The 23,113-nt window shown below is 44.4% G+C and overlaps 1 protein-coding gene across 8 annotated transcripts in view; it reads left to right on the top strand.

Annotated features, from left to right (window-relative positions):
- Positions 1–23,113, top strand: part of ENTPD5 (ectonucleoside triphosphate diphosphohydrolase 5 (inactive)) — a 55,814-nt gene that overhangs the window by 7,308 nt on the left and 25,393 nt on the right. For 7 of the 8 annotated variants that reach the window (XM_054447860.2, XM_054447859.2, XM_054447861.2 and 4 more), the window contains exon 3: positions 924–983. The gene's annotated coding sequence lies outside the window, so the exon portion shown is untranslated. Of the gene's footprint in view, positions 1–923; positions 984–15,723; positions 16,033–23,113 lie in introns of those variants that run through there. The other variant, XM_054447862.2, reaches the window with a different exon arrangement.

The raw sequence follows: 23,113 nt of genomic DNA, 5'->3' as shown, positions 1-23,113 counted from the left end.
TAGTTAGAATTTATAACATGGGTTGCATGAGTCAAATCCATAATTCAAATCCTGTCTTGAATGTGTAATCTTCAGATTTATGTTGCATAGGTAAGTTTAACTTTTTTGTTCCTGAGGGAATAGAAAATAATATATAAACTCAAATTCTTCAAGTGATTCTTTCACCTCAGCCTCCCAAAGTTCTGGGAGTATAGGCGTGAGCCACCAAGTCCCCATCTGCTTGGTCCCTTTTAACCACATACTCGTGCATGTAATAGTAAGTAGCCACTCATTGATCATACTGTGGAACATATGGCTGGCATTTTAACAGCAAAAAAAGACCTCACATCTCGGCTCACTGCAACTTCGACCTCCCATATTCAAGCAATCCTCCTGTCTCGGCCTCCCAAGTAGCTGGGACTATAGGCACGTACCACCACACCCGGCTAATTTTTTGTATATTTTGTATAGATGGAGTTTCGCCACATTGCCCAGGTTAGTCACAAACTCCTGAGCTCAAGCTGTCTGCCTGCGTTGACTTCCCAAAGTGCTAGGATTATAGGCGTGAGTTGCTGCGCCCAGTCTGTGTACTTTACTTATGAATTAGCTCCTTGGTCATTGCCTTCTCCACCTTCACACACACATATACACAAGCTTCTAGAGGGAGTGTGACTTGCTTCTCTTGCTGTTGGTGACTTTTTAAATGAGCTGGATGTGTGGTAAAGTGGCTAAGGTTGTAGTTTGAGAAGAAAGTGTAGGGGAGGAGAAAGAGCTGAAGGGCATTAGACTACAACTCAGGAGATGAACTTGGTGATCTGGGTTCCAAAGCCTGAAGAGATTAGAAATGAAAATGTAGAAGAGATAACTGAGTCAAAAATAGGCATACTGACAGCAGAGAAAAAGAGGAAACTGTTCTTATGATTATTCATGTCCATCTTACACAGGTTGAAAAAGTGATATAATAAAGGAACCAAGGAGAAAATTCAGAAGGAAAGAAAAAATTGGTAAGTAACATATATAAGTAATACTTCACTTTTTCATAGGTCAGATTTCTGCAAATTCTGCTTTGTTGTTCGTAGCTGAGAGCTCACGGTAGATGGAAAAGGGTCTATAAGGCACTGAAAGAGCTGTCACAAAGTCCAGTACCCTTGTTCTGTTGGAGAGGCCTTCATTTGCTTATGTTGACATGAAATTCTAATAATTATGGCTTCCTGATTTACATCCTACAACAGATTTAAAAAGAAAATTAGGAGGTAATGGTGGTTTATTGAAGGAGTTGGGCACATGACAGTACTGATCAGTGATAATAGATAGCATGATGTCAGAAAAAACTAGCTCAAAAAGGATAGCAATCTGGGACCATTTGGTGACAGAAGGGCAAACAGTCCTATAGACCCACTGTAGCCCTTGGAAGCATCTCAGGTTTACAGGAAAATATAACTGATAATCATAATCATGACTCTGAACTATAAATAAAAGTGGTATTCCCTGTAGGAAATTATATAATTCACAATGGAAACACTTTTTTTTTTCTTTTTTTTTGAGATGGAGTCCCTGTAGGAAATTATATAATTCACAATGGAAACACTTTTTTTTTGAGATGGAGTTTTGCTCTTGTTGCCCAGGCTGGAGTGCAATGGCTCGATCACAGCTCACTGCAACCTCTGCCTCCTGGGTTCAAGCGATTCTCCTGCCTCAGCCTCCCGAGTAGTTGGGATTACAGGCATGGGCCACCATGCCCGACTGATTTTGTATTTTTAGTAGAGACAGGGTTTCTCCATGTTGGTCAGGCTGGTCTCGAACTCCCGACCTCAGGTGATCTGCCCACCTCGGCCTCCCAAAGTGCTGGGATTACAGGCGTGAGCCACTGCGCCTGGCCAAAAACACTTTTACCAAACACTGTTAAAGTGTTATAGTGGAGCCAGGTGCAGTGGCTCACACTTGTAATCCCTTGAGAGGTTTGGGACTTGGGAGGCTGAGGCTGGTGGATCACTTGAGGCCAGGAGTTTGAGACCGTCCTGGGCAACATAGCGAGACTCCTTTCTCTATAAAAAAAAAATTGAAAACACAGCTGGGCGCGATGGCTCACGCCTGTAATCCCAGCACTTTGAGAGGCCGAGGCGGGCGGATCACGAGGTCAGGAGATCGAGACCATCCTGGCTAACACGGTGAAACCCTGTCTCCCTAAAAATACAAAAAATTAGCTGGGCGTGGTGGCGGGTGCCTGTAGTCCCCACTACTTGGGAGGCTGCGGCAGGAGAATGGCTTGAACCCAGGAGGCAGAGCTTGCAATGAGCCGAGATCGCGCCATTGCACTCCATCCAGCCTGGGCAACAGAGCGAGACTCCGTCTCAAAAAAAAAAAAAAAATTGAAAACATGCAAAAATTATCTGGGTGCAGTGGTTCATGCCTGAAGTCCCAGCCCTCTGGGAGGTTGAGGCGGGAGGATTGCAGGAGTTTAAGGCTGCAGTGAGCTGTGTTTGCTCCACTGCACTCCAGCCTGGGTGACAGAGCAAGACCTTGTCAATAAAAATAATTTTTTTTAAAAACCCCAAGTTTTTTTGGTATTTAGAAGGAAAGCATTTTAAAGGCACATTTGGTGGGGGAAAGACAAATTTGGGAAAATGTAATTATGGGGAACCCCTATTCCTTCCTTTATACATGAAACTATCATTGTAATATTTTTTATCTTTGGCATGTTTTTCATTTTGATTTAACATGTTTGAAGCAGTAGCTATTTTTCAGTTGATAACAAGAAAGGGAAAATGTTTTTATTCTCTTCCCACAGTTAAAATCCAATATAAACGGTGCCCAGTGGCACTGATCCTAGTGGCAGTTACTCTTCTGTAAATAGTGCCTCCCACAATGGATATGGGTTTGGAGGCAGGCAGAGCTTATCACCTCAGATTTTCATTCTGTTTTTTCATTGGGGCAATATGAACCCCCTCCTGAATGATAGTATCTTCTTATCTAAAGGACTTTGATTCTTAATGAATGGGCAAGAAAAGACCTCCTGATTTGTGAAGAAAAAGAGGCAACAATAGCAACAGCTTTCCTCCAAGTGATTATTGTAGCAAAGTCAAGCCTGAAACAATGGAGAATGAAGTCATGCCTGACTCATTTTGTTATTACACCTAAATGAGTTCATTGTACAGAATGGGCCTTTTTGACACGTGTCTAATGATATTTTGATGAAAATGAAATAATGATATTTTGATGAAAATGAAATAATACACATAAAAAAATGACCTGTTTACAGGAAAGACTGATGTATTTGTTGATAACTACCAGTGACATCAATTCTCATTTCTTTATTGGCAGTTACAGTATTTGAATTTAGGGTTAGACCTTAAAGGATATATCCAGCCAGGCATGGTGGTATGAGCCTATAATTCCAGCTACTCGGAAGGCTGAGGCAGGAGGATCACTAGAGCTCAGGAGTTTGAGACCAGTCTGGGCATGAGAAGACCCTGTCTCAAGAATGAAAAAATAAAAGTCTAGGCCAGGCACAGTGGCTCATGCCTGTAATCCCAGCACTTTGGGAGGTTGAGGCAGGTGGATCATGAGGTCAGGAGATTGAGACCCTCCTGGCTAACACTGTGAAACCCCATCTCTACTAAAAATACAAAAAAAGTTAGCTGGGCATGGTGGCAGGCACCCGTAGTCCTAGCTACTCGGGAGGCTGAGGCAGGAGAATGGCGTGAACCTGCGGGAGGCGGAGGTTGCAGTGAGCCAGGATCGTGCCACTGCACTCCAGCCTGGGCGACAGAGCGAGACTCCATCTCAAAGAAAAAAAAAGAAAAAAATAAATAATAAATAATAAAAAATAAAAGGCTATATCATTTGACTAGCCCTCTGATCAGTGAATCTGTTCTGGAAACATGATCAGATTTGGAGCAAAGACCCTTCCCTCCCTACCAGTTTGAGACAGCTCATATTGTTGGAAGTTCATTCTGTTCAGTCTCTCCCCCAGGAGGTTCCATGCTCACTGGTCTTATTATATGTAAGTCTTTGACAATGATCTAAGAAAAGCTGAGTTAAAAAAAAATTTTTTTTTCTTTGTCTGGGGGTGGTGGCTTATGCTTGTAATCCCAGCACTTTGGGAGGCTAAGGTGGACACATCACTTGAGGTCAGGGTTCAAAACCAGCGTGGCCAACATAGTGAAACCCCATCTTTACTAAAAAATACAAAAAAATTAGCTGAGCATGGTGGCAGGTGCCTATAATCCCAGCTTCTCGAGAGGCTGAGGCAGGAGAATCACTTGAACCTGGGAGGTGCAGGTTGCAGTGAGCCGAGATCACACCACTGCACTGCACTCCAGCCTCGGCGACAGAGTGAGACTCCATCTCAAAAAAAAAAAAAAATTTTTTTTTTCAACACAAGGTCTCACTCTGTCACCGAGGCTGGAGTACAGTGGTGCAATCACAGCTCACTGCAGCTTCAAACTCCCGGGCTCACGCGATCCTCCTGCCTCACCCTCCCGAGTAGCTGAGACTACAGGTGTGTGTCACCATGCTCAGCTCAAAAGCTGACTTTTAAATAAACCTTTTTATTAGTTTTATTGACTTGAAAAATATTGCTATAAAATTTTTCTATGGTTTTCAAATCTGTTCCAGTTGTCAGTCTTGTCCTTTTTCACCAAATACCTCTTCAGTACCTAATTTTTTTTTTTTTTCCAAGGTAGAGTCTTGCTCTGTCACCTAGACTGGAGTGCAGTGGCGTGATCTCAGCTCACTGCAACCTCTGCCTCCTGGGTTCAAGCAATTTCTCCTGCCACGGCCTCCCGAATAGCTGAGACTACAGGCATGCGCCAGCATGCCCAGCTAATTTTTTATATTTTTAGTAGAGATGGGGTTTCACCGTGTTAGCCAGATGGTCTTGATTTCCTGACCTCGTGATCTGCCCTCCTTGACCTCCCAAAGTGCTGGGATTACAGGCGTGAGCCACCGCGCCCGGCCATACCGAATTTTTTTTTAAGAGACAGGATCTTGCTATGTTAGCTCAGCTGGCCTTGAACTTCTGGGCTCAAGTGATCCTCCTGAGTAGCTGGGACTACAGGTGTGTGCCACCATGCCCAGCTAGTACCTAATTATTAATGCTACCTGATATGATTGGAAGTTTTTTTCTGTATGTAGCATAAAGTTTCTATTCTGCCAATATAAATATTTTCTTTCATTCTGTATCTTTGTTGATTTAGTGTTTAATTTCAGATTACTCAATTCTTAATTGATATGTATCTTCAAAACAAATATAGTGATTCATTTATTTTCTGCCTACTCTTTCTTAACTATATCTGACTTTTAGTTGAATAATAGGTGTGGTAGCTCAGGCCTGTAATCCTAATGCTTTGGGAGACTGAGGTGGGAGGATCTCATGAAGCCAGGGGTTTGAGACCAGCCTGGGCAACATAGCAAGACTCCATCTCTACAAAAAATTTGAAAATTCATTGGGCATGGTGGCTCATTCCTGTAGTCTAGCTAATCAGGAGGCTAAGGCAGGAGGATCATTTGAACCCAGGAGGTCAAGGTTGCAGTGAGCTGCGTTTGCACCACTGCACTTGAGCCTAGGTGATAAAGCAACACATCTTGTCATTTAAAAAAAAAAAAAAAAAGGGCCGGGCGTGGTGGCTCACGCCTGTAATATCAGCACTTTGGGAGGCCGAGGCGGGCGGATCACGAGGTCAGGAGATCGAGACCATCCTGGCTAACACAGTGAAACCCCATCTCTACTAAAAATACAAAAAATTAGCCGGGTGTGGCGGCAGGTGCCTGTAGTCCCAGCTACTTAGGAGGCTGAGGCAGGAGAATGGTGTGAACCTGGGAGGCGGAGGTTGCAGTGAGTCGAGATTGTGCCACTGCACTCCTGCCTGGGCAACAGAGCGAGACTCCGTCTCAAAAAAAAAAGGCTTGGCGAGGTGGCTAATGCCTGTAATCCCAGCACTTTGGGAGTCCAAGGTAGGTGGATCACCTGAGATGATCACCAGCCTGACTAACATGGAGAAACCCCACTCTGTCGCTACTAAAAATACAAAATTTGTTGGGCGTGGTGGTGCATGCCTGTAATCCTAGCTACTTGGGAGGCTGAGGCAGGAGAATCACTTGAACCCGGGAGGCAGAGGTTGTGGTGAGCCGAGATCATGCCATTGCACTCCAGCCTGGGGAACAAGAGCAAAACTCCATCTCAAAAAAAACAAAAAGGTATTTAAATTTCTTTTCACCTTTAGAAACAAGAAGTACATTGTGTGACTTGTAGTTTTTCTGACTTTAATTCTTTTCCTTAAGTAAAATATTAGGACTATAACAGAAGATGGAAAGCTTCAGGTGGTGGGGTATGATATTTTGAGAGAAGTTAAAAGTCAAGTCAGCATTGTTGTTCATTTTGTTTGTTTATTTGTTTTGTTTTTTATTTATTTTTTTGAGATGGAGTCCTGCTCTGTCTCCCAGGCTGGAGTGCAGTGGCATGATCTCAGCTTACCGCAACCTCCACCTCCTGGGTTCTAGTGATTCTCCTGCCTCAGCCTCCCAAGTAGCTGGGATTACAGGAGTGCACCACCACACCCAGCTAATTTTTGTATTTTTAGTAGAAATGGGGATTCACCATGTTGGCCAGACGGGTCTTGAACTCCTGACATCAGGTGATCCGCCCCCCTCAGCCTCCCAAAGTGCTGGGATTACAGGCGTGAGCCACCGCACCTGGCCAGTTGTTCATCTTTAAAAGTTAATATCAGCCGATGTGATGGCTCACACCTGTAATCCTAGCACGTTGAGAGGCCGAGGTGGAGGATTGCTTGAGGCCAGGAGTTTGAGAGCAATCTGACCAACATAGTGAAACCCTGCCTATATTTCTTTTCTTTCTTTCTTTCTTTCTTTTTTTTTTTTGAGACCGAGTCTTGCTCTCTCACCCAGGCAGGCATGAGCCACTGTGCCTGGTTTATTTCTTTTTTTCTTTTTTTTTTTTTGAGACTGAGTCTCACTCTGTCGCCCAGGCTGGAGTGCAATGGTGCGATCTCAGCTCACTGCGACCTCCACCTCCTGGGTTCAAGCGATTCTCCTGCCTCAGCCTCCCGAGTAGCTGGGATTACAGGCATGTCCCACCATGCCCAGCTAACCTGGCTTATTTCTATATATTATTTTTTTCTAAGAATAAACAAATGAACAAAAACAGTTAATATCATTGGAATAACATGCAGTTCCTAAAATAAGAAGTATGTAAGATGAGTTTATTGAAATATATATATGGTATACTGGAAAAAAAACCCACAAAATATTACACAAATACTGGTTACAGCTTACAGTAGCCAACCTCCAAGATGCTCCCCAGTGATGCTCACCTCCTAATATTCATGCCTTTGTGTAGTCCCCTTTTACATTTCGTCAGGGTTGGTCTGTATGAGCATTAGAATATGGGATATGATAGTGTATGACTTCCAAAACAAAGTCATAAAAGACATTACTGCTTCTGCCCTGCTCTTCTTGGATTGACTGCTCTGGAGGAAGCCAGCCACTGGGTTATAAAGACATTCAAGCAACCCTATGGAGGATCTACACGGGGAGCTACTGAGGCTTCCTGCCCACAGCTGGCATCAACTTGCCAACCATTGAGTGAGCCATCTTGGAGGTGGGTCTTCCAGGCCTAGTCAAGCCTTCATATTGACTGCAGCCCCAGCCTACATCTTGACTGCAATCTCATGAGAGCCTCAGAGCCAAAACTGTCTAATTAAACTACTCTCAGATTCCCAAACCACAGAAATGATGAGATAGGCCGGGCTCAATGGCTCACACCTGTAATCTCAGCACTTTGGGAGGCCAACGCAGATGGATCACCTGAGGTCAGGAGTTTGAGCCTGGCCAATATGGCGAAACCCTGTCTCTACTAGAAATACAAAAATTAGCCAGGTGTGGTGGGGGGCACCTGTAGTGCCAGCTGCTTCAGAGGCTGTGACAGGAGAATCACTTGAACCCAGGAGGCAGAGGTTGCAGTGAGCCAAGATCACACCACTGCACTGCAACCTGGGCAACAGAGGGAGACTCCGTCTCAAAAAAAAAAGGGATGAGTTAATAAATATTTTTATTGCTTAATACATATATTTATTTACTTAATTAATTTATTTTTTGAGACAGGGTCTTGCTCTGTCACCCAGGCTGGAGTGCAGTGGCATGATTCTAGCTCACTGCAGCTTCGAACTCCTGGGCTTAAGTGATCCTTCTGCCTCAGCCTCCCAAGTGGCTGGGACTGCAAGTGTGCACAGCCATGCCTGGCTAATTTTTTCATTAAAAAATTTTTTTTTAAATAGGGTTTTGCTGTGTTGCCCAGGCTGGTCTCAAACTCCTGGCCTCCAATGATCCTCCTGCCTTAGCCTCCCAAGTGTTGGGATTTACAGGCATGAGGCACCATGCCCAGCCAATTTCTTTTTTCTTTTTCTTTTTTTTTTTTTATTCTTCAGCTAAGACAGCAGAAGAGGTGATTTATTGTATGGTTGTTACACTCGGCCACAAGTAAACAGAGAAATAGTCCAGAATGTCCCAGGTCCAGGGCAAAGGACCAACATGGGCGGTTTTAGTTATGAGCAAGGTGGGTCTCAGAGGTGATCAGCGATCAGAGGGCGGTGAAGTTCTAGATCCATTGAGACAAGCTCTAGACAGTAGCATGCAGTCCCACAACTTGTACCAGCATCCCCAGCGTCTGGCATTCCATGTTTCTGCTCCTGTGGCCTCCATGGTGCAACAAGCTAGTGGTTTACTTGGACCTCTGCCTCATCTTTCTTCTTTTGTGCTTAAGCCTGCGCATTCGCTTCTTCGTCCACTTGGCTCTCATAATGCAGAGGTTTCCAAGAAAATGGCGCTAAGGCCGAGAGAAACCCCAGCCCATTTCTATTGTCAGTTTTTGTTGAATTCCACCTTGGATGCTCTTCTAGGTTCTTGGGTTACATCAGTAAACAAAAAGATTTCTGTTCTTGAGGAGCTTATATTCTATCAGAGGAACACAGACAATAAATATAAGTAAGCTTTCCAGTATGTTAGAATGTGATAAGTGGTGTGGAAAAAGAAAAGTGGATCAGAGTAAGGGGAGTTGAGAAAGCACGTAGAGGTGGGAGCATGTGAAGGAGAGAGGTTATAGTATTAAATAGGTCTCAATAAAAGTGACTTTTAAACAAGTATTTGAAGGAGTTGCAGGAATTTATCAAATGGATATATAGGAAAAGAATTTCTAGGCACTGGGGACAACTTAGAGCGAAGGCCCTAAAGCAGGAGCATGAGTGAATAAGCGCAGAGATCAGTGTTGGGGGAGAGTAAGGTGAAAACTATTAGTAGATGGGGTCAGAGATGTAGTGGGGTTGGAAACAGAAGGCTATTGTCAGGACCTTGTTTCTCTGAAATGGGGAGCCAGTGCTGGATTTTGCATAAAACAGAGACATACTCTAATTTATATAAAAGGATGACTTTGGTTGTTTGTTAAAAGGAGACTAACTCCAGGGGAGTGAGGATAAAAGCAGGAAGATCTGTTAGGACAATATTAGCAAATCACACGAAAGATGATAGTGGCTTGGGCGAAGGTGGTAGCAATGGAAGTGGTCAGAAATGGTCGGATTCTGGAAATATATTCAACAGCAGGAAATTAAGATCTTCAAAATCTCTTGATTAGCTGGGCACAGTGGCTCAACCCTGTTATCCCAGCTACTCAGGAGGCTGAGGCTGGAGGATTGCATGAGGCCAGGAGTTCAAGACCAGCCTGGGTAACATAGTGAGACTCCATCTCTACATAAATAAATAGATAAGCTCTTGATTTTATATAAGAAGGTCAGACTGCTGTAAAACTTTCACATCCTGATGCAAGTCTCACTTTCCACCCTCATCTCAGACCATTCTCTGCTCTACACTCGCCTCCCCACTCCCATATCCGTCTTTTCCAAGAGCCCTATTAGATAGTCCTTCTTGGGTGGCCTAGTAGTTAAGACTGTGGCCCTGGAATTAAACCATCTGGGTTTGATTTCTGACTCATTTCATTTAACTACGATGTGGTCTTAAGATACTTAGTTTCTCTAAGCTCAGTTTTCTCATTTATAAAATGGGAATCTTAATAATAGCACCTAACTCACAGAGCAGTAATGTGAGATTAAATGAGCTAATCTATGTAGAATACTTAACATCATGCTTGGCATTTACTAATAGTGTTACTATCTTTTTAAAATCTCAGATTATATTTCTTTGACCACAATCTTTATCCTCTGCATTAAATGCTAACCCTCTTCTTCTATATCCTCTTTCACTAGTCTTCTACTTTTTGTTTCTCAAATTCATATAAAAAATTCTTGAGGACATTGGCTTTTAATTATTATTATTTGAGACAGGGTCTCACTCTGTCGCCTAGGCTGGAGTACAGTGGTGCTCCATCACAGTTCACCTCAGCCTCCACTTCTCAGGCTCAAATGATCCTCATACCTCAGCCTCCCAAATAGTTGAGACTACAGGTGTGTACCACCACGCCTGGCTTTTTTTTTTTTTTTTTTTTGAGATGAGGTCTTGCTCTCTCACCAGGCTGGAGTGTAGTGGCATGATCTCGGCTCACTGCAACCTCCGCCTCCCAGGTTCAAGCGATTCTCCTGCCTCAGCCTCCTGAGTACCTTGGTCTACAGGCACCCGCCACCACGCCTGGCTAATTTTTTGCTTTCTTTTTGGGGATGGAGTCTCCCTCTGTTGCCCAGGCTGTAGTGCAGTGGTGCAGTCTCGGCTCACTGCAAGCTCCGCCTCCCAGGTTCACGCCATTCTCCTGCCTAACCCTCCCGAGTAGCTGGGACTGTAGGCACCCGCCATCACACCCAGCTAATTTTTTGTATTTTTAGTAGAGACGGGGTTTCACCATGTTAGCCAGGATGGTCTCGATCTCTTGACCTCGTGATCTACCCGCCTCAGCCTCCCAAAGTGCTGGGATTACAGGCATGAGCCACTGCGCCCGGACACACCCTGCTAATTTTTTAATATTTTATAGAGATAGCATTTCACCATGTTGCCCAGGCTAGTCTCAAATTCCTGGGGTCAAGCAATCCTCCCACCTTGGCCTCCCAAAGTGCTGGGATTACAGGCATGAGCCGTCATACCTGGCCTCGTTATTTTTAATTTTTATACGGATAGGGTCTCACTGTGTTGTCCAAGCTGGACTTGCACTCTTTGGCTCAAGTGACCCTCCTTCCTCAGCCTCCTGAGTAGCTGGGACTATGGTCACGTGCCACTGCATGTGGCTCTTGAGGAAATTTTTAAATGAAATCAAACTATACTTTTCCTATCATCTTTTTCTAATCTCTCTGGTCTTATACACATCTGGTCTCTATTTTATTTCTGTTCGTTTTTCATGATTGCTTACATGTCATTTCATTTTTGTTGTTGTTTTGAGACAGGGTCTCGCTCTGTTGCCCAGGCTGGAGTGCAGTGGCGTGATCTCGGCCCCCTGCAGCCTCGCCTCCCAGGTTCAAACAGTTCTCCCACCTCAGCCTCCTGAGTAGCTGGGATTACAGGCACACCACCACGCCTGGCCAATTTTTTCTTTTTTAGTAGAGACGGGGTTTCACCATATTGGCCAGGCTGGTCCCGAACTCTTGACCTCAGGTGATCCACCCTCCGCGGCCTCCCAGAGTGTTGGGATTACAGGCGTGAGCTACTGTGCCCAGCCATTTCTTTTATATATGCTTATATATATATTTTTAAATTGAGACGGGGTTCACTCTGTCACCCAGGCTGCAGTGCGGTGGTGCGATCTCAGCTCACAGCAACCTCCACCTCCCAGGGGGCTCAAGCAATCCTCCCACCTCAGCCTCCCAAATAGCTGGGATTACAGGTGCATTCCACCATGCCTGACTAGTTTTTGTATTTTTGGTGGAGACGAGGTTTCATCATGTTGCCCAGGCTGGTCTCGAACTCCTGAGCTCAAGCAATCTGCCTCCCTTGGCCTCCCAAAGTGCTAGGATTATAGACATGAGCCACTGTGCCCGGCCTCAAATGTCATTTCTTGATGCGTTTCCAAATCCTCTAGGAAGTTAGTCCTGTGTTTTCAGTTCCTTTACCTTTTTTTTTTTTTTTGAGATGGAGTCTTGCTCTGTCACCCAGGCTGGAGTGCAGTCACGCGATCTTGGCTAACTGCAACCTCCGCCTCCTGGGTTCAAGTGATTCTCCTGCCTCAGCCCCCTGAATAGCTGGGATTACAGGTGCATGCCACCATGCCTGGCTAATTTTTTAATTTTTAGTAGAGATGGGGTTTCATCATGTTGGTCAGGCTGGTCAGGAACTCCTAACCTCGTGATCCGCCCGCCTCGGCCTCCCAAAGTGCTGGGATTACAGGTGTGAGCTACTGCACCTGGCGCTTTACCTCTTTACCTTTTTTTTTTTGAGTCTCGCTTTATTGCCCAGGTTAGAGTACAGTGGCTCGATCTTGGCTCACTGCAACCTCCGCCTCCCAGGTTCAAGCAATTCTCCTGCCTCATCCTCCTGAGTAGCTGGGATTACAGGCATGCGCCACCGTGCCTGGCTAGTTTTTGTATATTTAGTAGAGGCAGGGTTTTACCATGTTGGTCAGGCTGGTCTCAAACTCCTGACCTCATGATCCACCCACCTCGGCCTCCCAAAGTGCTGGGATTACAGGAGTGAGCCACCGTGCCCGGCCTACCTTTTTTTTTTTTTTGAGACAGAGTCTTACTCTGTCACCCAGGCTGGAGTGCAATGGTGTGATCTTGGCCCACTGCAACCTCTGCGTCCTGAGTTCAAGCAATTCTCGTTCCTCAGTCTCCTGAGTAGTTGGGATTACAGGCACATGCCACCACACCTGGCTAATTTTTGTATTTTTGGTAGATACGGGGTTTCACCACGTTGGCCAGGCTGGTCACGAACTCCTAACTTGAGGTAATCTGCCCACCTTGGCCTCCCAGAGTGCTGGGATTACAGGCGTGAGCTACCGCGCCTAGCTTCTTTACCATTTTTATGCTTAGTTTAAAAAGTTACGGTTATTTTTATATATGTCTGCCCCCTCTGCCAGCCTCAGCATCTTGAATAAAAAGATCTGTTTTCCTCACCTTTACTTTTCTGGCACCTAGCACTTAGTAGGCATCAGTAAACATTTGTAGAATTAAGCAGTTGAGTGGTCCTGACAAGGCTTCTGACTGCAGTCCTTACATGTAACTACCAGATTCGTATTTGGATACTCCCTAGTTCAATATCTTCAGTGGCTTCCTATCACCTGCAGTGTAAAGTCCAAACTCCTTAGCTGAGTATTTGGTGTCCTCTACTATGTGACCTTAATCTACCTTTTCAACTTTATTTCCTACTATAGTTGGTCAAACTGATCCATTCACTGTTCCCCAGGGGCCCCCATCCCTTTTCCACATCCATGTCTTGATTCATGGTTTTATTCCTGAAAATCACTCCTTGCCTGTCCTAATTCATTTCCCTCCTCAGGACCCTCCTCAGATATGACCTTTTTCACAGAGCCTTCTCCATCATCCCAGCTTTGAAGTTTCAGAGCATAGTAACTGTGCTGCTTGACACATTTTCACTTTATAGAGGTAATTTATGGACATGTATTTTTTCTCCAACTTAGTATAGTTTCTTAGGGTTTCTTAAAGTTTCTAAGGTGATTTATCTTTGTGTGCTGTACTTGTAAGCAGCAGTAAGAAATTGCTAATTTCTGGAATGGCTGTCACTGTCGGTTGCTACAGGGTGAATGAAAGGGACGAACGCAGAAATGAGGACAAAGACAAAAGGATCTGTTTTGAAAGAAGGAGTCAGGGGGCTCCTTGCTTCTAGTGAGCAAAGGCAGCCCTGAGCTTCTACAGCCTTTCATATTTATTAGAAAGAGCAGGGAGGGAGAGGTAACAGTTGGTCAGCTGCTAGATTTATCACAGGTACACATAATTGCTTTCTTTGTATAACAGGCTTCAGATGTTTCTATAGATAATCACAAGGAACACTGCGCTGGGGGTGTGACTGCCCTCAGCATGCCTTCTGGTGGCAGATGCAGTTTGTCAGTTTTCCAACATCCTGCTTTCATGAGAACAGTTTTCTGTTTGCTCATATAACCTCCAGTGGCATACTGAGTTGGTCACGACCCTCATTCTTTCTGCCTGTAACACATGGCCAAATGAATGAATTAATATGGGAATAAATAGGCTTCACATGCCCTATCCATGGGCTAGTTTGGAGGGGAATTGGGAGTTGGACATGTGATACCTAGGCTGTAGTGGGACACTGGGAAAGGGGGTACTCCTTGCCCTATTGCTTCTGCCTGCATATTCCATTAGCCTAATTGTACCAAGTCCATTTGGGATTCAATTACTGGTGTCCAGCATGTTCCAGGCCTAATATTAATACCTGTCTTTGGGAATACAAAAGATACCATGCACCACCTACCTTAGACATCCTTCAGATAGCAAGGTGTGTCAGGGCTGTGGCCCTTTGTATTATAAGTTATATCCTCAAATGAGGCATTGTTCACTTTGCTGTAGCCTGTCCTGAACTTAGCTTATTAGACCTATCTTGGTTTTGCTTGGCTTGGCTTACTTATGCACTGGGTGGTTTAACTATATTGGTTCCATAGTTCAGCTTACTGTTTAAAAATTTCATTCTAGTTACATTTTAAACATGCCTTATGTTTAATTTTTAACTTGTTAAGGCTAGCTTTGCTGTGGAGCTCAGATGAATTGTCAGTGGGAGCTTTTACATTTCACTCTTTTTGGACCTTTTGGTGGACCTTTCTAATCACCTATCCAATTTTCCACTGTTGTGAGATACTGTATTATTTTATCCAAGTCAATCAATAATGATATTTGCTTAGGGAGTCAACAGAAAGACATAACTAACAATCAATGTCACTATGGGAAAGGAAAACAAGTCCACTCCTTTTGAAATCTGATTCTCTGCTTCCAGAGCCATTTTCCCTCACTCTGGCTGTCTTTATTCTGGTACACCTCTATATTCCAGCTGTATCAAGCTGTTAATACTTGAAGTTCTCAGAATCCTCCTTGTGTCATTTTCCCAGGATAATTCCTACCTCTCATCCCTCAAGAAGCCTCCCAGTCCCATCCCACCTTCACCTTTCCTCTTCCAAGTCAAGTTTCTTGTCCCTTATATCTGTTCCTAGAGCACTTTGTGTGCATGCATTTCTGTCAGAGAACTTATCACGGTACATTACAGTCATTGGTTTGCTTGTCTGGGTTTTGTTTGTTTGTTTGTTTTTTGAGACAGGTTCTTGCTCTGTAGCCCAGGCTGGAATGCAGTGATATAATCATGGTTCATGCAGCCTTGACCTCTTAGGCTCAAGCGATCCTCCCACCTTAGCCTTCTGAGTAGCTGGGACTACAGGTGCATGTCACCATGCCCAGATAATTTTTTTATTTTTGTAGAGACAAAGCTTCACTGTGTTGCCCAGGGTGGTCTTGAAATCCTGACCTCAAGTAATCCTCCTGCCTCGACCTTCCAAAGTGCTAAGATTGCAGACATGAGCCACTGTGCCTAGCCCTGTTTTCTCCAGTAAGCTGAAATTTCTTCTATATCTGATTCCTCTGTGTATATCAAGAATCTAGCACAGTGCCTGGTATATGTTAGATACTCAGTACATGCTTATTAACTAGATAGTTCAATGCCCAGGTTTCTAAAGTTTTTTTGTTTTTTTTTTTAAGAGACCAAGTTATGTTCCATCCATGTTTCTAAATTCTGTGTCAGGGATGGAAGGTATTGAGAAATGCTATTAACTTTTCAATGTGGCTAACAAAAACACAGAAATGAGTTCCTGAGCAGCTTCCGCCCTATGAGCGATAATCCTACTAGTTGGCAGTTAACTATGATAAAAGTAGATGAACGAATTGTGTACTCAGAGAAAAGGAGAGTAAGGGAGGAGGGAAGGATAGAGAAGGGAGTGAGTTAGCAAAATGCCACACTGTTAGTTGCAAACTGGCACAAAGGTGAATGCGGTTCATGAGGCTCGCTTGATTAAGAGGAGCTGAAACAGGAGCAAAGAGCAAAAGGCAACCTGCGGCGAAAGCAAGGACTCAGGGAACAGGCAGACACAAGCAGGTGAGCACATGAATGGGGCCCAGGTCCTCTGGGATTGTGGTCTCTCAGGCTTCCGGGGACATGGAAGAAAGGAAGCCAGAGTGTGGCGCTCTGGGAAAGCTGAGTGGGGACGATTCATGTTTACTCCAGGTATAAAGAGACACAAAAGACCATAGAAGGAGATGGAGATAGTGACAAACACTGGCTGGCACCAGTCTCAACAAAAAGAATTGGAAACAGGGCTTTGTTGGGGGTGAATAAGAGATAGTGAGCAAGAGAAAATGAGAAGACCAATTCTGAAAGGAGTAGATTTAAATGTACTGACGTATACATACCTCCCTAGTCTACAAAAAGTACACCTATCTGCACTATTTTGAGTAGCATGTAAAACTTGACACATTTGGAAAAATGTCACCTTTATATAACAGATGTGGGGAAAACCTTCACTGAAGCTTGGAATTGTGATTTTTTTCAAGGGCTGGGTAATCTCCTTTTGGAATGCAGTCAGCTATTATTATTATTATTATTATTTGAGATAGAGTCTCTCTCTGTCACTCAGGCTGGAGTGCAGTGGCACACTTACAGGCGTGAGCCACTGTGCCCGACCAGCTGTTATATTTTTATTAAATGGATGAGATCTAGTGCCTGAGTTACTGTATTATTGTTTATCCCTTTGGAGTATTCATTCAACATCTGCTGTGTGCTCACACCACCATTCCAGCACCAGGAACACATAAAAAACAAAACAGATAAAAATTCCTGCTTACGGGCCAGCCAAGGTGGCTCATGCCTGTAATCCTAGCATTTTGGGAGGCTGAGGCGGGTGGATCACTTGAGACCAGAAGTTTGAGAACAGCCTGGCCAACATGGCAAAACCCTGTCTCTATTAAAAATACAAAATTAGCCAGGCGCGGTGGCACATGCTTGTAATCCCGGCTGCTTGGGAGGCTGAGGCATGAGAATCGCTTGAACCCAGGAGGCGTAGGTTGCAGTGAGGTGAGATTGCACCACTGCACTCCAGCCTGGGTGATAGAGCAAGACTCTGTATTAAAAAAAAAAAAAATTTTCTGCCTGCCTATGTATAGTTCACATAGTGGGTAAAGGTGGCAGGAAACAGGAAATATGAAAATAAACAAAAGTAAGTTATATAATGTCTTAGATGGTAAAAAGTTCTGTGGAGAAAAATAAGCAGAAAAGGTAGATAGGAAAACATGATGTGGTCAGATGGGTTATAATTTTAAATAAGGTGGACAAGGAAGGTCTCACTGAGAAGCTGACATATTTGAGCAAAGATTTTAACATAGTGAATGAGCAAGCTGTGCAGACTGGGGTTCTGTAAAATAGGATGTCATTCTATAAATGTAAGACTTTTTTTTTTTTTGAGACGGAGTCTTGCTGTGTCGCCCAGGCTGGAGTGCTGGTGCAATCTTATCTCATTGCAACCTCCGCCTCCTGGGTTCAAGCGATTCTCCTGACTCAGCCTCCCAAGTAGTTGGGATTACAGGTGCCTGCCACCACGCCTGGCTAATTTTTGTGTTTTTAGTAGAGATGGGGTGTCACCATGTTGACCAGTCTGGTTTCGAACTCCTGACCTCATGATCCACCCGCCTTGGCCTCCCAAAGTGTTGGGATTACAGGCGTGAGCCACTGCACCTGGCGCATTAGTTATTTTAAAATGGCTTACATTGCTCAGTGTGGTGGCTCGTGCCTGTTATCCCAGGACTTTGGGAGGCCGAGGCAAGTGGATCACCTGAGGTCAGGAGTTTGAAACCAGCCTGGCCAACATGGTGAAACCCCGTCTCTACTAAAAATACAAAAAATTAGCCGGGAGTGGTGGTATGCGCCTGTAATCCTAGCTTCTAGGGAGGCTGAGGCAAGAGACTTTCTTGATTCCAGGAGGCAGAGGTTGCAGAGAGCCAAGATTGCACCATTGCACTCCAGTCTGGGCAACAGAGTGAGACTCCATCTCAAAATAAATAAATAAATAAAGTTTAAAAAAATAAAATAATGCCTAATGCCATTTTAAAATAACTAATCTTAAAAGTGCGATTGCAAGTGGTTTAGAATGTAGTTACTGAGAGCAGAAAGGGGCATTCTATTTATTCATCCTTTGCTTTCTCTAAAATCTGTTGGTTGGTTTTATACTGAACAACTGGTATGACTCTGCAGGGTTTTTTGTTTGTTTGTTTGTTTTTTGTTTTCTTGTGAAAACAGATACCTAGGGTTTTTTTTTCACCTTTGAAATCTCTGTAAGAAAAACAAATATTTACTTAATAGAAATAGAAGCTGGAGAGGTTTTTCAAAAACTACAATGATATATTAATACAAAATATGGGTGACCCCTGAAGAAACTGCAGTCACACAGAGGAAGGAAAGCTGCTGCCTAGAATGCCATTAATTCACTTTCTGAGGGAGAAGAGGGACCAAGAGTTGGACAAAGCAAGGATCTGTTAACACTCAGAGACTCTGAAGAGTTGTTTCTGTTTTGAGTTATTTAGTTTGATCTACATGTCTAGCTCATTTGCTGTAAAAGAATCAGCCAGAGTGTGAACCTGGCCAGGCAGCTATGCCTGTATCAGTGGTTGATTTCCTGGCATGAAGTTTCCTTTGTTTGGGATTGTAAAAGGTCAAACAATTTTGTTTGTTCCTCTCCTAACCAATAGCTGTTATTCTTAACTACAGGATAGAAGTTCAACCTTGAATAGTGTTCAAACGGATGGTTCCAACTCTGCTTTTGTAGTACCTAAGACCAACTCTAGTTATTTTAAATATTTTATTTATTGAGACAGGGTCTCACTCTGTACCTAGGCTGAAGTGCAGTAGTGCAATCACAGCTCACTGAACCTCAACTTCCCAGGATCCAGAGATCCTCCCACCTCCAGCTTCCCAAGTAGCTAGGACCACAGGTGCATGCCACCACATCCAACTAATTTTTGTACTTTTGGTAGAGATGGGGTTTCGTCATGTTGCCCAAGCTGGTCTCGAACTCCTGACCTCAAACAATCCACTCGCCTTGGCCTGTCGAACTGCCGGGTTTACAGGCATGAGCCACTTTACCCAGCCCAAATATTTTAAAATTCCAAATATAGTTAACTTTATTTTATGTATTTATTTTGAGATAGAATCTCACTCTGTCTCTTAGGCTGGAGTGCAGTGGCACAGTCTCAGCTCACTGCAACCTCCGCCTCCCAGGTTCAAGCGACTCTCGTACTTCAGCCTCCCAAGTAGCTAGGACTACAGGCCTGTACCACCATGCCCGGCTAATTTTTGTATTTTTAGTACAGACGGGGTTTCGCCATGTTACCCAGGCTGGTCTCGTACTCCTGACCTCAAGTGATCCGCCCGCCTCGGCCTCCCAAAGTGCTGAGATGGTAGGCGTGAGCCACCACACCCAGCTGCAATTAACTTTAATTTGTGTGTGTTTTTTTTTTTTGAGATGGAGTCTTGTTCCGTCGCCTAGGCTGGAGTGCAGTGGCACAATCTCCACTCACTGCAGCCTTTGCCTCCCAGGTTCAAGCAATTCTCCTGCCTCAGCCTCCCTAGTAACTGGAGCTACAGGCATGCGCCACCACGCCTAATTTTTTTTTGTATTTTAATAGAGACAGAGTTTCACCATGTTGGCCAGGCTGGTCTCAAACTCCTGACCTCAGGTGATCTACTCACCTCGGCCTCCCAAAGTGTTGGGATTACAGGTGTGAGCCACCACGCCTGGCCTAATTTGCTTTATTTTATGTAATATGTCACCTGTGGGGAGGGAGACATTTTGATAAACCCTAGATACTCAACAAAGTTGAGATGATTGAGAATCCTTAATCTGTACTCCAAATATATGAAGTATTTTGTTAGAGCTGAAGGGCCTGGGAAATGAGAACTTTAGAATCAGATCTTGTCACTTAACCAGTAAACTATGGCTTACATAAGAGATCCAGAGATGAAAGCTGAATCAGAAGACCCAAAACTGTTTGGTGCAAAGTACATAAAGTGCAAGTCAGGAAGCCTTACCTTAGAGGATAGATATGGCATTATTTATTACTACTGGAAGAAAATGGCAGAGAAAACATATGTTTATATACATACATATATATGAAAATATTTTATATTTATATATATATATACCTTTTTTTTTTTTTTGAGACGGAGTTTTGCTCTTGTTGCCCACGCTGGAGTGCAATGGTGCAATCTCAGCTCACTGCACCCTTCGCCTCCCGGGTTCAAGTGATTCTCCTGCCTCAGGCTCCTGAGTAGCTGGGATTACAGGCTATTTAAAAAAATTTTTTTAAATAAACTTAAAATGAAAATACATAGAATATATTTTATATGTAAATATCTAGAGCAGGAAAATTAGCCAGCAGACAGCTGGCAATGTCTGGAGACGTTTTTGGTTATCACAACTGGTTGTGGGTGGAGGGGTGGGATGTGCTACTGACCTCTAGTGGATAGAGGCTGGGGATACTGCTAAACATCCTACCTTACACAGGACAGCGCCCACATCAAGCCCTAATTGTCTTTTTCTTTTTTTTTTTTTTGGTTATTGTTGCTTTTTTTTTTTTTTTTTTTAGACAGATTCTTGCTCTGTCCCCCAGGCTGGAGCACAGTGGTGCAATCTTGACTCACTGCAGCCTCTGCCTCCCGGGTTCAAGTGATGTTCCTGCCTCAGCCTCCTGAGTAGCTGGGATTACAGGCACGCATCACCACAACTAACTAATTTTTGTATTTTAGTAGAGACGGGGGTTTCACCACGTTGGCCAGGCTGGTCTCAAACTCCTAACCTCAAATGATCCGCCAGCATTGGCCTCCCAAAGTGCTGGGATTACAGGTGTGAGGCACTGCTCCCGGCCCCTAAATGTAAACAGTGCTAAGATTAAGAAACCCTGACCTTGAGTTCTCCTTTACGGATGAGATCATAGGACACAGTCTGAGCTTTTCAGGAGGCCAGATACAAATCACCAAAACAAAAAGCACTTAATTGTTTTTGTTTGTTTCTCATTTAATGTCCATCCAGAAAAAAAGAGGGGGAAAAAAGTTGCTAGTAAAGCAACTGTGAAGGATGGATGCCATTATTCCATTCAACACTACCAAGTGATTTTTTGTTTTTGTTTTTGTTTTTGTTTTGAGACAGAGTCTCACTCCGTCACCCAGGCTGGAGTGCAGTGGCATGGTTTCGGCTCACTTCAACTTCTGCTTCCCGGTTTCAAGCAATTCTCCTGTCTCAGCCTCCTGAGTAGCTGGGACTACTGGCGCATGCCACCATGCCTGGCTCATTTTTGTATTTTTAGTAGAGATGGGGTTTCACCATATTGGTCATGCTGGTCTCGAACTCCTGACCTCATGTGATCCACCCGCCTCGGCCTCCCAAAGTGCTGAGATTACAGGCATGAGCCACTGCACCAGCCACAAATGTTTTTTATCACAGGTTTCAATAATATTCAAACTCATGATAATGGCTTTGTTGCAGAATGATGAAAAAAAAAAACCTATACATTTAAAAAATTATTTCCCAGTAAAACAAATCCAGCTGGGTGAAGTGGCTCATGCCTGAAATCCCAGCACTTTGGGAGGCTGAGGCAGGTGGATCTCAGGCTGAGTTCAAGACCAGCCAGGGCAATATGGCAGAACCCCATCTCTACCAAAATAAAAAAAATAGCCAGGTATGGAGGCACACACGTGTAATCCCAACTACTCGGGAGGCTGAGGTGGAAGGATCACTTGAGCCCAGGAGGTGACGATTGCAGTGAACCGTGATTGTGCCACTGCACTCCAGCTGAGGTGACAGAGTGAGACCCTGTCTCAAAAAAAGGTGGGGAGTAAGAAAAGAGGGAGGGAGAAACGGGTATTTATATTCTAAAGGGAAAATCATCAAAATGGAAAGAAGAAATTAGACTCAACAATAGGAGCAGAGTGACAGAGAGCCTTTGAGTATGTGAGAGCCACCCTACAATTATTATTTTTTATTTTTAGAGACAGGGTCTTACTTTGTCACCCAGGCTGGAGTGCAATGGCATGATCATAGCTCACTGTAACCTTGAGCTCCTGGACTCAAGCGGTCTTCCTACCTCAGCCTCCCAAGTACCTGGGACTATAGGCATGTGCCACCCTACCTGGCTAATTTATTTATTTATATATATATATATTTTTTGAGACGGAGTCTCGCTCTGTTTCCCAAGCTGGAGTGTAGTGGCTCGAGGTCTGCTCACTGGAACCTTCGCTTCCCTGGTTCAAGTGGTTCTCCTGCCTCAGCCTCCTGAGTAGCTGGGATTACAGGCACCTGCCACCATGCCCAGCTAATTTTTTTTTTTTTTTTTTTTTTTTTTTGAGACTGAGTCTTGCTCTGTTGCCCAGGCTGGAGTGCAGTGGCACGATCTCGGCTCGCTACAACCTCTGCCTCCCGGGTTCAAGAGATTCTCCTGCCTCAGCCTCCCGAGTAGCTAGGATTATAGGTACCCGCCATCATGCCCAGCTAATTTTTGTATTTTTGTAGAGGCAGGGTTTCACCATGTTGGCCAGGCTGGTCTTGAACTCCTGACCTCACGTGATCCACCTGCCTTGGCCTCCCAAAGTGCTGGGATTAGAGGCATGAGCCACCGCGCCCAGCCTGTGTATTTTTTTGTAGAGACAGGGCTCTCGCTATGTTGCCAAAGCTAGTCGTGAACTCCTAGGCTCAAGCAATCCTCCCACCTGAGCCTCCCAAAGTGCTGGAATTATAGGCTGGAGCCACTGTTCCTGGCCCCCACCCTATAATTAAAAGCAAAGTGGCTGAGCGCGGTGGCTTATGCCTGTAATCCCAGCACTTTGGGAGGCCAAGATGGGTGGATCACAAGGTCAGGAGTTCGAGACCAGCCTGACCAACATGGTGAAACCCCGTCTCTACTAAAAATACAAAAATTAGCTGGACGTGGTGGTGTCCCCCTGTAATCCCAGCTACTCAGGAGGCTGAGGCAGGAGAATCGCATGAACCCGGGAGGCAGAGGTTTCAGTGAGCTGAGATTGCGCCACTGCATTCCAGCCTGGGCGACAGAGTGAGACTCCATCTCAAAAAAAAAAGCAAAGGTCGTTATATTAAGTGAAACATGCCAGGCTCAGAAAGATATATACTGCATGTTCT

Source organism: Pongo pygmaeus, chromosome 15 (genome assembly GCF_028885625.2).
Source record: "Pongo pygmaeus isolate AG05252 chromosome 15, NHGRI_mPonPyg2-v2.0_pri, whole genome shotgun sequence".
NCBI classification, from domain to species: domain Eukaryota; kingdom Metazoa; phylum Chordata; class Mammalia; order Primates; family Hominidae; genus Pongo; species Pongo pygmaeus.
This window is presented reverse-complemented; position numbering and strand designations above follow the sequence as displayed.